The 13,534-nt window shown below is 40.3% G+C and overlaps 1 protein-coding gene across 10 annotated transcripts in view; it reads right to left on the reverse strand.

Annotated features, from left to right (window-relative positions):
- Tanc1 (tetratricopeptide repeat, ankyrin repeat and coiled-coil containing 1) overlaps positions 1 to 13,534 on the reverse strand; it is a 229,141-nt gene that overhangs the window by 189,683 nt on the left and 25,924 nt on the right. For all 10 annotated transcript variants that reach the window (XM_070022615.1, XM_070022628.1, XM_070022620.1 and 7 more), the window contains exon 2: positions 8,599 to 8,708. The gene's annotated coding sequence lies outside the window, so the exon portion shown is untranslated. The remainder of the gene's footprint in view (positions 1 to 8,598; positions 8,709 to 13,534) is intronic.

The following is a 13,534-nucleotide window of genomic DNA, read 5'->3' on the forward strand; positions in this document are numbered from 1 at the left end:
CTTACCATGTGGGCCTTTCTCCTGGGGTCACATTCAGACCTCCTAGAAGTCTTAGGAATTTATTATATTAATCCATGAAGTTTGGGAACAGAAATAGGATGGGCAGCCTTTCCCTCATTATAGGTCCCTCCTGCAACCCACACTAGTAAATCCAGCCAGCTGCATGACAGTGGCCTTCACAGGGTCACTGATGGCCCAATACTGCCAGGCAGCAGGCCAGCAAGTCTACCATGGAATTGGCTATTAGGACAACCACTGCTGACTCATGGTATAGATTGAATGTGTCCTCTAGATTCATGTTAATGTCATTTGCAAGAGGGCCTTTGGGAAGTAATTAGGATTAGAGGAGGTCATAAGGACAACCTTGTGCTAGTATTGGAGGCTTTATAAAAAGAGGAGGCCAGGCCCAAGTTGGCATGCTTGCTCTGGATCTCCCCATGTTATACATTCTTACATGTTATGATGCAGCACAAAGACCCTCACCAGATGCAGAGCAGAAGCTGATGTCATGCCCTTAACTTCTCAGGAGCCAAAAAACTTCTATTCTTTACAAATTATCCAGCCTTAGGCATTTTGTTATTGCAACAGAAAACAGACAAAGGATGGGGCTGGGAAGATGGCTCCACAGTAGAGTGCTTGACTCCCATGCATGAAGCCCTGGGTTTGAGTTACCAGCACCACATAAACAGAAAAAGCGGAAATGGTGCTTGGCTCAAGTGGTAGAGGACTAGCCTTGAGCTGAACAGCTCAGAAATAGCGCCCAAGCCCAGAGTTAAAGCCCCACGACCGACAAAAAAAAAGAAAAGAAAAGAAAGAAAAAAGACTAAGACAATACTACTGAAATAATTTTCTCTAAATAATGAAATATGTTATACTCCAATTACAGTTCTATCCACTAAGAAAAGTACAATCTGAATTATATTTGTAGAACTGTTTCAGAATACAGACAAGAAGAACCAGAGTATCATTCACTGCCTCACATGCAAAAAATGTTTTCCTCTTCAAGAGGTGGAATGTGAGTTCTTCCTATCTTTATAAAGATTATTTTTACTCCCAAGTAACCTGTGAGAAAATAGAGACCTAGAGAAAATAATGACTTTTTTCATTTCATTAGGAACTTACAATAAATCACTGTTACTATTATGCTTATTTCTCAACAGAACCTTGCTTAGCCACTTTATTAATGGCAGCTAAATGAACTTGTCCATGCTACTCCTCCTTACTTGTAAAACAGGAACAGTGATATCCCTTCCTCATGGGTGTGATTTAGAGACTGCATGGAATGATGAAGGATTAACGGAACTACTGCCCATGAAGCAGCTGGAATGCATACATTGAGCAGTGCTTAATAAATGTCTTCTCCCGTCATCTATTCAGAATGATATACTGAACCACACAGAATCAGCAGGGGCTTTTTGAGATTATTCCAGTATGCCTTTCTTTTCATTTTTAGATGAGAAAATTGAGACCCAATATGAACAACTGATCTGTCAAATGTTATTACCACGTTTCTACAAAGCTCTTCATCTCTACAATCACACAATTCTAAATGTTGCCCATTCCCTACCTTGAAATAGGATTTGGCAGGTTATAATCTGTAAACTAGAGCTGAGTATTCATATGAAAGCCTTTACCATACAAACAACAGTGAGGCCAGGCCCCTGCTGGGGATAGAACTTCCACTCAGAGGGTGAGGACTGGGTGCTCACATTCAGCGGGTAAGTGACAGCTCTGGAATCTGCACAACTTTTCCTGACTTGTTCTTTCAATGAGGTACCTCACTTAAAGACACTCCACAAGCTAAAATCCTTACCTTTCAGTTTCCAATCTCTATCACCTCTAAGATTGGCAAACTATTGTATTATGGTTTCTCAACCCTACCAAAGATACATAAAAAGCTAGTCACAAAAGTAATAGTATCTTTTTTTTTCCTTTCTTTTTTTTTTTACATGGGGGATGGTACTAGCTTTTCAGACCCTTATACTTGCTAATCGGGAGCTCTACCACTTAAGCAACGCCCCCAACCCATTTTTGCCTTATTTATGTTTTAGTATTTTTTAGATAAGATCTAGTGCTTTTTGCTTAGGCTAAACTTGGATCATGATCCTCCTACCATACACTTCCTGCATTAGTGGATTACAGGCATGTGTCACACCACACTCAGCTAACTAAGTTTTTTTGTTAGTGGTGGTCATGGGGCTTGAACTCTGGACCTGGGCGCTATCCCTCAGCTCTTCAGCTCAAGGCCAGCACTCTACCACTTGAACCACAGTGCCACTTCCAGTTTTCTGATGGTTAGTTGGCAATAAGAGTCTCACAGACTTTCCTGCCCAGGTGGCTTTGAACTATGATCCTCAGATCTCAGCCTCTTGAGTAGCTAGGATTACAGGTATGAGCCACTGGCACCAGGCCTAATTAAATTAACTCTTTCTTATGTGTAATAAAGTTTAGGAACACTTACTACTAAAGTTTTCTGAATATTATGACTATTATTTAATAAAATTTCTCCAGAGATAAACATTGCTAAATAAATAAATAAGCCTCTACTAGCCAATCTTTCAAAAAGTTCCTGAAGGATTGGAAGATGTCCACCAAACAGCTTTTCCCTCTGGTTTTTAAAAATCTAGCCCACCTACTTCCAGGAGTGATTTTTTTCCCTCAGTTGCTGTGAAATGCTCCTGCTAAAAACACTCCAATATTGCATAAAATCCTATCATTACCAAAATATTGTCAAATTCCCCCTTTTCTGATAGTGTTTTTATAAACATACACAAATGACTGGGAACCAGTGGCTCACATGTATAATCCTAACTACTCAGGAGGCTGAGATGTAAAAGATTGAGATTCAAAGTCAGCCAGGACAGAAATGTCTATAAGATTCCATCTCCAAATTAACCAGCAAAAATCCACGCTGGAACTGTGACCCAAATGACAGAGCAGTCACTGAGTAAACAAGTCTAGCAAGCACAGATCCCTGAGCTCAAACCCTGGTACCAGAAAAATAAATAAATATAGATAGATACATAGAAACATAGATAGATACATAGAGACATGGATACATATATATCTATAAATACATAGAATAATCTGCCATTTATTTCTACAGATTACTTTTAATTCTTTAGGAAACAAGTTATCTGAATGCTAAATTTGCCTAAAATTATGCCAAGTTACAAGTATTTAAGCCAGTCTACCAGATCAATAGCAAACCACAATCAGTCTAGTCTAGTCATCACCTCAAATTCACATTCACTATCATGTCCTGAGGTGGTTACAGGTGTTGATAAGTTGAGAGGTGCTTCCCACACCTACTTGAGGACATTTCCCAGATAAGCAGAGAATACTTAATTCACTTTGTTAGTCTGTATTCATGTGATCTTTTGAACCCAGAAATAGGTGATGGATTTTGTAATCTCAGAATATATGAATTGTCAGAAACTAAAATTCATTGACCAAGTAACATCCCACTTTAGAACACACACAAATGGTAGTGCACTTTTCTACCAAGTGCCAAACCCTGGGTTCATTCTACAAAACCAAAACATAAGACAGGGTAAACATCCAAGTGCAGTTCGACTCCTGCCTTCCCAGAGTTCTCAGCCAGCCTACACTTGTTACTACCCTATATCTACTGAAACTCAGCAAGGTTGAATTCACTACTTTAATCTTCTTTTTCTTTCTTTCCTTTTTTTTTCCTTTAATTTGTAGTGCTGAGGATTGAACCTTGAGCCTGCTAGGCAAGTGTTCTCCCATTTGAGCTATGCCTCTAGCCCTTCAAATAAGAAATATCTCTCAAACTTAAAAACAATTTTGCATGTCTTGTCCATGAACTATGTTTTCCCTCTCTATTCCACGAAGTCCAGCACTATCAATTCTGAAGAAGTAATCCAACCATTCTAATGGGGACACTTTAATCCTTAGAAGTTTGGTTCATAGGTCAGCAACATTTTTAGACAGATGGCCAGGGAGAGTTTCTGGTTTACTCTGCACTCATCCTACACTCAATCTGCTTGATAGAAGACCTCTCTGTCAATAGTGGATCCCTCCAAGAATTTACAAGCCCTTCAGAAGTCCTTCAAAAAGTGCTGCACGTTTCCTAAGATAGTTATCTTCCTAAACCAGATGTTTCAAAGTAAAGGGTGGGAGGTAATCACGACGGGTATAGAAAGGAAATATTGAAATGTCCAATCATGTTTGCTTGTCTCATTCTTTCACTTCTATTTTTGGTATCTTATAAGGCAAACAACTTATTACTAAACAAGTGAATGACTGTAATGTACATGTACAACAGTTGCAGATGTGACTAAAAACACACTTTGCTGACAAGATTGAAACGTCAAAAAATGTTTTAGTAGGGGCTGGGAAGGTGGCTCAGTGGTAAAGGGCTTGCCTTGCATGCCTGAGGCCCTAGGTTCGATTCCTCAGCACCATATAAGCAAAAAGAAAAAAGCCGGAAGTGGCACTGTGGTTCAAGTGATAGAGCACTAGCCTTGAGCTGAAGAGCTGAAGGACAGCACCCAGGCCCAGAGTTCAGGCTCCACGACCAGACCCCCCCCCAAAAAAATGTTTTAGTAGTTCTGGACTATCTACTCCAGTGACACATACATGTAGTCCTAGCTCTGGAAGCTTAGGTAGAAAGTTTGCTTGAGACTAGTAGTTCCAGGCCAGCCTGGGCAACTAATAACAAAGACTACTGGGCTATACAGTCACTCTTTTCCCTAATACATGTTCTTGGTATTATATAGACAATTCCAGCTAAAATAGTATACCTAGTTGTCTGGGTCCTAACATGTTCCTGTAGTGTTTAGGTAGTAATTTAACATTTTTATTCCAAATGTCAGTCTTCACTCTTGGTTGTTCTGTTATATACATTACATTCTTTATTCAGATATAGTCATTAAGAATAGATTCTTGAGGCTGGGACAGTGGCTCGGTGGTAGAGTGCTTGCCTTGCATGCATGAGAGCCTAAGTTTGATTCCTCAGTACCACATAAGCAGAAAAAGCCAGACGTGGCACTGTGGCTCAAGTGGTAGAGTGCTAGCCTTGAGCTGAAAAGCTGAGGGACAGCGCCCAGGCTCAGAGTTCAGGCCCCATGACTGACAAAAAAAAAAGAGAGAGAGAATAGATTCTTGAGAATATGTGTGTGTGTATACACATCATTGTTAAAGAATATATTGTTTTTACTTCAAAATTAGTAAGCAAACGAACATTCTTTAAAAATAAATGACAAGGAAAATTTTCAAACACAAAGCACTTAAAAAGTACAGGCACTGTTTCAGGTCCTTTATCATTTAATCCTTGTAATATTATAAAATTATATTTGTTTTTAATAAAAAATAGTTCTAAAGATCAATATATATTAATAGAAAACTTACTTTTATAAAATCCAAGGCCCCTATTTTCAGTGAGGAGGTTCTACAGGTAAACCATTATTCTCTGTGACTTTCACTATTTTCAAGGAATCCAGTTATTGACCATGTTGACTTAGGCAGCATTACCGCCATGTGCCTTAGCATCCTTATCCACATTAAGTTCTTTTGCTGCAGTGCCTACTATATGCTCTGGCATGAGAGCACATCATTCTTGGCTAATCTCAGGTGTATAATGATGAAGACAAAATTCCTATTTTCAAGGTAATTCCAAGAAGGCACAGAAGATAACTAGTTATTATCATGTTAGCCTTTTGGTTTTTGTTTTGTTTTTGCAGTGTTAGGAAACAAAACCAGGGCCTTCTACATGCTAGGTAAATGCTCTAGCACTAGTCCCCAGCTTCCCAAAGTTAGCCATTATTATTCCCCAAAATAATGGACTAATTTATGACTCAGTTACTATTTTTTTTATTTTTTAGTGTGAAAATACTGTACAGAGGGGTTACAATTACATGGGCAAGATAATGAGTACATTTCTTATCAAGCATTGTAGCCTCCTCCTTTGTTTCCCCTTCCCATCCATTCCCATCCTCCCCCCCCCCACCAAATCCATCCTCACTACCTGCCCCCCCCCGCCCCTGCACCAAAGTTGTAAAGTTCATTTTTCGACATAACGACTTGTACATCTCATTGTTGCAATGGGTCCACCTGTATCTCTATTTAAACGATTTGTTTTTTCCCCTTCCCCTCCACAAATTATACCAACATCAAATACAGTGAAAGCAGGAGTTATACTGTGGGGGAGGGACATACAAAGCAACAAAAAAATAATCTTATAAATGTGTTAGAAACAATTGCATGAAGGAAAAAAACATTTGAATACATATCTTAGGGTTCATAGGTCCCATGGTTTCCCTTATTTGCAATATCTAGTATATGTCTGAGTCAAGCAGAAAAGGTCAGATAAGGTGATGTTAGGGAAATGAACCCTCAGTTACTATTTTAAAAGGATATTTGAGCCAGGAGCCAGTAGCTCATGTTTGTAATCCTCACTACTCAGGAGGCTGAGATAGAAGGATCACAGTTAAAGCTAGCTCAGGAAGAAAAGTCCCTGTGAGACTCTTATTTCCAATTAACTACTCAAAAACTGGAAGTGGAGCTGTGGTTCAGTGGTAGAGCACTAGCTTTGAGGAAAAGAGCTCAGGGACAGACAGTGCCCAGGCCCCGAGTTCAAGCCCCATAACCAATTTTTAAAAAGGGCATAATAAAAGTTTAAAAAAAACTATGAAGATGTCTTAGTCTTTTTTTAAAGCAAGTTTTACCTAGATCCTTAATGTCTCTTTGCTATTAAAAAAGACAGAAAAGGGGACAGCTAAAAAATCAGTAAGAATGAGGCATCAGAGAACACCTACACTCTCTACCTTTCCTTGTTGAAAAGCGCTCTGGATCCCAGCCGTCTCTGGGGCTAAAGAGTATAGCCAGGGACAAGGATCTGCAAATGACTTTTGATGGACAGCATCCTGCCGTGCTCTGGATACTCCCAGCACTTTTTCAATGATGCTGATGAAGGTCTATTTACACCTGGAGGTTACAGCTGACGTACTGTGCTGCAGACTGCCTGACAGCTGCAAAATTCAACTGCAGTGCAACTTAATCCCCAATGATACTGTTCGTTTCCAGGCTGCCCTTACAAGACCTGTCATGAGACATCTCTTATTCATTCAAAATTATTATATAATCACAGACTGCACCCTTTGCGGTCACCACAGTTCTAAGAAAGCACAGCTCAGACAGCCTGCCTTTCAGCACAGAATTTAAAACCACCAACAGGAGAATAAAAGAATCCTACTGAATCCAAAGTAAACATGTGGAGTAAAATGATAACAGGAACTCAAGAGAACATTTCCCTTATAAACAGCTTAGATCACATCACAAACACTTCACTAAATCCAAATATCTAAGATAGATCAGAATCTCCACCAGCAGCTAGGGGGTGGGGGTATCACATATTTCACTGGCCACCACCAAAGACTGGACACACCTTAGGAGTTTCAGGTTACAGCCATAAAAATCTTCCCAAGGAGGCCAATATGATTCATTTCCTAATACTTTTATCTCATACCATTCTGCTAAAGAGAGAGAAAATCTGTGGCAAATACCTGCAGTTGGCTGATCATGTATAAAGCCAGGTAGTTGCCCATGAATTGACCTCACTCATGGTATTTGCACTGTCAGCATTAGAAAACTATTCAAGCCTCCTCCCCTTGTATCCATGCACCTCAATGCAGTGTCAGGTTGCTGTCTTTAGATTCAGTGGGTACATGGCTCCCCCAGGGCAGGTAGGCAGGCAGAAAGGAGGAGCACTCAGAAAGAGGATGAGAAGTAGAGAATGGGTTGGGTTGAGCCACTCAGCACTTTCCATTCCTTTAGTCCCTCCAGCTACTGGTTGCAGTCTGGGAAGAACATTATGTCAAACCTGTCTGAAGATGGTTTCGACTCCCCAACACTGGTCCCTCATGCCTCTCTGTAAAGTCCAGGCCCCCGTTTCCACCACTTACACTCTAGCATTGTTCTCTAAGTGGGTCCTACTGGAATCAGTAGGACCTGGCAGCACCCAGCCTCCAGCATTTTCCCAATGTAATGACCTTGGGCAGGTTGCCTAAATCTCTTTAAACCTGAGACCCTTCATCTGTACTGCAGGGCTTACCTCATCTCTGAAAGTAAGGATTAAAGTGAAAATACAGGGAAAGCACTTAGCAAAATCCCTAGCATACACTCAAATACTTAATAAGTGCCCATTTTGTACCAGAAAAAGGGTTTTTTTTAAATGATAGTGATTATCATTCCCTCCATCCCCCATCTTTTTTTACTGTGGTAAAACAGATATTACATATTACATAATAAAGTTTACCATTTTGGAAAATACAGTTAGTTCAGTGGCATGAAGCACATTCATTTTGTTTTGCAAATATCACCACCAATCTACAGAACTTATTCCTCTTCCCCCTCCCTCCCTATCCATAGCAACTTTACCACTGAACACAACTCCCTCCCCTCACTAGACAGCCACTCTACCTGAGGCATTGGCTCAGGTACAGCTCCAGACAGGCAGAGACTGGACAGTGCCAGCCTCTGTCTCTTCTAACCAAACGTGAAACTCCTCCTTCTTTGGGGCGTCACTATTCACAGTCATATTACCCTCTACCCCAATTCTCAGTACACACCTACCTATTTCTAGTGATTTCTCATTCACCAAGAAAAGAGAAGGTCCTTGGATTACAATGTTCTCTTCTGTCCTTTCTCCTGAGGGACGTTTTTGACCCACCAAAAGTCAGCTCCTAAAGAAACAAAAACACAGTGATAACTTGGATTAGAATCTCAACTCCATCTTTTCTTTATAGTGTAACCTGCAGCAATTTCTTGCCCTCTCTGGGCCTTGGGTTGCTTCATCTGTAATGAGGATAACTATTTATGTGGCCATTTTTTAACCACTCACAGCCCAGGTGATTCATATAGCATTCACCATTAATGATATACTTGCACCCCCACTTACGCTCCTTAGGCCAGCTCGTTCCCAGGCATATCTCATAGTCAGTAGCATCCTTCCATGCTCACAATCACTGGTCCTCCCAACCCTCATATCCCTCCTCTCCCCAAGACCTTCCTCTGTCCTTGAGTGTGTCTTCTTCATTCTCTGGTACTGTGGATCCTACAGTTAATCATCCCACCTACCCCACTGTCAGCCCTCACAGTATTCTGCAGGCCTCTTGTTTGATCATACTATGGAAATAAGCATCAGGACTCAGCTTCTTCTTATCTATACTCCAAGCCCACTGCTCACAGGGAGTTGCATCACTGCACAAAGAGAAGCCAGGCATGCGAATTCTCAGACCCAGAAAGGCTCTCGTAGCCTAAAATCAAAGATCCTGCCCATTCCTTCAACGACTGTTCCATACGCATCCTTCTCTTCAGTCCTGATCCAGCAGACCATCTTTTCCAAGGATCCTTTTCTGGCTCCTTACCATGCAACCCATTCCACAGTTAACCAGGCACACCACACCATTTTCAACCCATGCCTGCCAGCTCCTAGTATCAACTTCTACCTACCCCCATCTTAAAAAAATAATAATCACCTCCACCAGGAAACCTGCCCTCCTCGCTGAACCTCATGGCCTCCATCAACTTTCCTCCACTATTTCCTTTATCTCTCTGACTGAAGAATAGAGGTTATATCACCCACCGTGATTTGCCAATGTCTGCCACATCCATATGTAATAAATGCTGAACACATAGAGTGAGAGTATAGCAGACCTGCTTTCTGCTAGGAAGTGTTATTAAAAATATCAATTAATAGCTGGGACCGGTAGTTCACACCAGTAATCCTAGCTACTCAGGAGGCTGAGATCTGAGGATCACAGTTCAAAGCCAGCCTGGGCAGGAAAATCCATGAAAGTCTTATCTCCAATAAACAAGCAGAAAACCAGAAGTGGCGCTATACCTCAAGTGGTAGAGTGCTAGCCTTGAGCTGAAGAGCTGAGGGACAGTGCTCAGGCCCAGAGTTCAAGCCCCAAGACCAAAAAAAAAAAAAAAAAAACCTCAAAAAAAAATCAATTAAGACTCATAACCCATCACTTACATTTTCTTCCTGTGATGAAGACTAGGAAATATCCCCTGTCCAGAACAAACACTCCTTTGATGCAAAGGGCCAGAAACAAAACCACTGCCTTTTCCTCCACCAAAACAGAAACAGAAAACAGAAAACCCAAAATAGGAAGACAGCTTATTAAAAATGCCCAGCTGACACTGGCTTAGGTAGGGATAAATGCAGTTGTCCAGGCCTAAGAAAAGAAGGGAAGTTTATTTTGGATGGCTATTTGGGGGAAACAACAATATTCACGTGCTAAACAAGAAAGATGACCAAAATGATAAATGGCAGGTCTATTTATAAAGCAGAGGAGGAAAAAGAAGCAGGTAACTCCAATGGAAATTTCCTTCCTTTGTCTAGCTTTACTTCTGGTATGGATATCACATGAATTTCTTGATACTAACTTCTGACAATTTCATTTGTAGGAAGTGATCTCAAAGGGCCAGAGAGCTGCAGATGGTACCTCGGGGCCCATCTGTGTAAGGATGAAAGCTCAGTGCACACCATTACATCACTCTGACCTTCCTCTGCAACTTCCTATCTGACGAATCTAGATGTTTGCTCAGTCAACAAGATATTTGTGTTTGTCTCCAGCCTCGGGCTTTGATTCCTGATTGGTTTTAAAATCATTATGCACCCAAAATGAATAAGGGTACTGTTAGCAGCTGAAAGGTCCTCCTCTGGGCAAAACCCCAAGTCTGTGGCCTTCAGGGAGTGACTGCAGTCCTTTTGCATAATTACACTCTTTCCTGATAGGCACTGATTAGACTTCCTACCCCTTCCATAGCTAAAAACTCCCTTTTCCCACTTTCTATTTCCTCAGGGGACCCCAGGGAAGGGAAGAAGGTTTAAGGCTCTTCCTAAATAAACACTCTAATGCAACACATCCCAACTTTAAAGGCCATCACAGACCTGATTCTCCATCCCAACAGCATCCTCATACTTCCCAAATGCCAGGAAATCAGCATTCAGAGACCCCACAATGAACATCCAGCATCCACATATACAGATCCACAACAGCCAAGTATGCTCACCTGACCACTGGAATGTGATCACCCTGGAAAGTGCAACTACAACCTGTATCTTCCTCAACATACCACAGACAACTACACAGACAACTACTTTGTGTCTGGTAGGTGCTAGACAAACAACCTTGGCAGTGAAGGTAAAAACTACGTTTAAACAGGGTTGTCTTGGTTTGGATTGGGAGGGGGTGGGCACGTGTCCTAGTGCTTAAAACTTACTTTCAAAATAAGATTGACTGATGGGAAAATAATGGAGTAAAGAAAAAGTGCCAAAAACATGATTGTTGAGTCTAAATGATAGATTTTTTTCAATTTTGATTTCTTTTTACTTTTCCCAATGTTTGAATATTTTCATAATAAAACATTAGGGAGGGGTGTTTCAGTGCCTTTAAAAAGTCTAGACTTCATTTGAATTTCACTGGTTTTCCACTAATGTCCTTTTTTTATGCCCCATGTTTCTAAGTCCTTGTTTACTGATTTCTGAACTCACGGCCTCAGGGTCACTCAGCTTGCTCAGCCAGCTTACTTGGCAAACACTCTACCACTTGAGCCATGCCTCTAGCCCTGCTTTTCACTGGTTATTTTGGAGCTAGAATCTTAAGGACTTATCTGCACTAGCTGACCTCACTCTGTAATCTTCAGCATCTCAGCCTCTTGAGTAACCAGAATTATAGGTGTAAGCCATCTGTGCCCTAGTGACCTAGACAGTCTGAAAGACTCCTGGTCCAGTATTTTGTAGACTGTCCCTCCATGCAAACTGGTCTGATTTGTTTTTGGTTTTTTTGCTTTGTTTTTAATGGTCATACTGGGGTTATAGGTTTGAGAGGAAAACACATCATATTAAGAAGAGTGCATGCTATCGATGTGATATGCTGCAAACCAATTACCTTTGAGTGCTCAGCTAAGGTATGATTTGCCAGGTTGCTCCCCTGTAAATGTATTTTTTCCTCTCTTTTGAAGACTAGCCTTTAGAACTAAGTCACAAAATTCTACTACACTCAAGAAGCTGGGAGGAAGTAGTTTAAGCCCCAGATCCTGAAGGGTAAAGTATCTACATAAAGTAGTTGAAATTTTTCTATAAGGATAAGGTCTCTTCTTGTATGACTTTATATATTATATATAGTCTACATACTAATTTATGTATATATTTTGGACTACTATGCAATACCACACTATTTCTTCTGTTGCTCAAATTGTCCAGCTTTGGCTATTATGATCTCCTTGAGGTTGGCTTTACTGTCCTTTCAGCATGCCCTTACCTTTTGTTTTTTGAGCACTTCCTTATTTTCTCACAATGCAAGATGCTCCCAACCTAAAATTATCCATTTCTCCAAGGAGTCCTGGATTACTGTTACTGGAGAATGGCACTTACAAGCCAAGATCTGAATGTGCTTTTTGTCAATACTGTTTAGCATTCTCAGTGGGTAGAGCTATAAAATACCTGTGTATATACTAACCATGTAAACCCATGTAAACACACTAACATCTCTATAAGGAATTCTGTATGCATAGTCATGCTGAGGTCCCTGACTACGGTTCATCCCAGCTGATCTGTGACTTTCCTCTCCTCATGCACAATCACTTAGCTCTGTTTCACAAGCACAGTTAACCTATATACACAAAAAGCAGTCTGAGAATCATTAGCTCAGAGCCCATGACTATGAGTAATTTACCAACCTGAGTGCAGTGTGCTTGTTCCTTCTTTTGTCTTTAGACTTAGAGTGAAAACACCAATTTCCAGTAAACTAGGTCCATACCTTGTGTCCATATTCTTTAGTGGCTATGTCATACAACCATAACACAGATAGATGTACTTCTGTCACAGTCTGCATCGCAATATACCCAACAAACATGAGGCACACATAAGGCTACTAGATTTTTGTGCTTAAATTGAATATATTAAAGTTATTTAGTGTCTAGTTATCAAAATAAAGTGTTTGCTTAAATAGCTAACAGCATTTCCTATCAGTATATAAGTTTTGCTTTATCCTTTGCTCTATAATGCTTATATACTTCTGGACAACACTTAGCTCAATTCTGGACTATAGACATTCTTAGATCTTGGTAAGATGAATGGAACCCACAAATTAATTTATTTAAAGAAACAGTTAAGTCAATTTAACACTTTAATTTTGGATGCTACTCAATAAGACTAGAAGGATTCAGCAGTATACTGTCTGTCTAGCCAATTTAAGGCCCTAAGTTCAAACCCCAGGAATGAAGGAAAAACAAAACTATAAGACCAATGTGCATTACAATATTATTTAAAATTCAGTAATAATAGTTAAAAATTACTGTCATACTGAACAAGATGAAAAATAAATTTTATATAATCTTGAAGAATCATGTGAATAATATATTTATTTATTATGGTACTGAGGAATGAACCCAGTATCTTGTTCATAGGTCTTAGGCAACGGTACTAACACTTGAGCCACATGCCCAAGCCCATTTGTATTTGTACTTTGCTTTTCAGACTGGGCTCACATTACCT

The sequence above is a fragment of the Dipodomys merriami genome, unplaced genomic scaffold (assembly GCF_024711535.1).
Source record: "Dipodomys merriami isolate MVZ:Mamm:240054 unplaced genomic scaffold, mDipMer1.0.p SCAF_1, whole genome shotgun sequence".
In the NCBI taxonomy this organism is placed as follows: Eukaryota; Metazoa; Chordata; class Mammalia; order Rodentia; family Heteromyidae; genus Dipodomys; species Dipodomys merriami.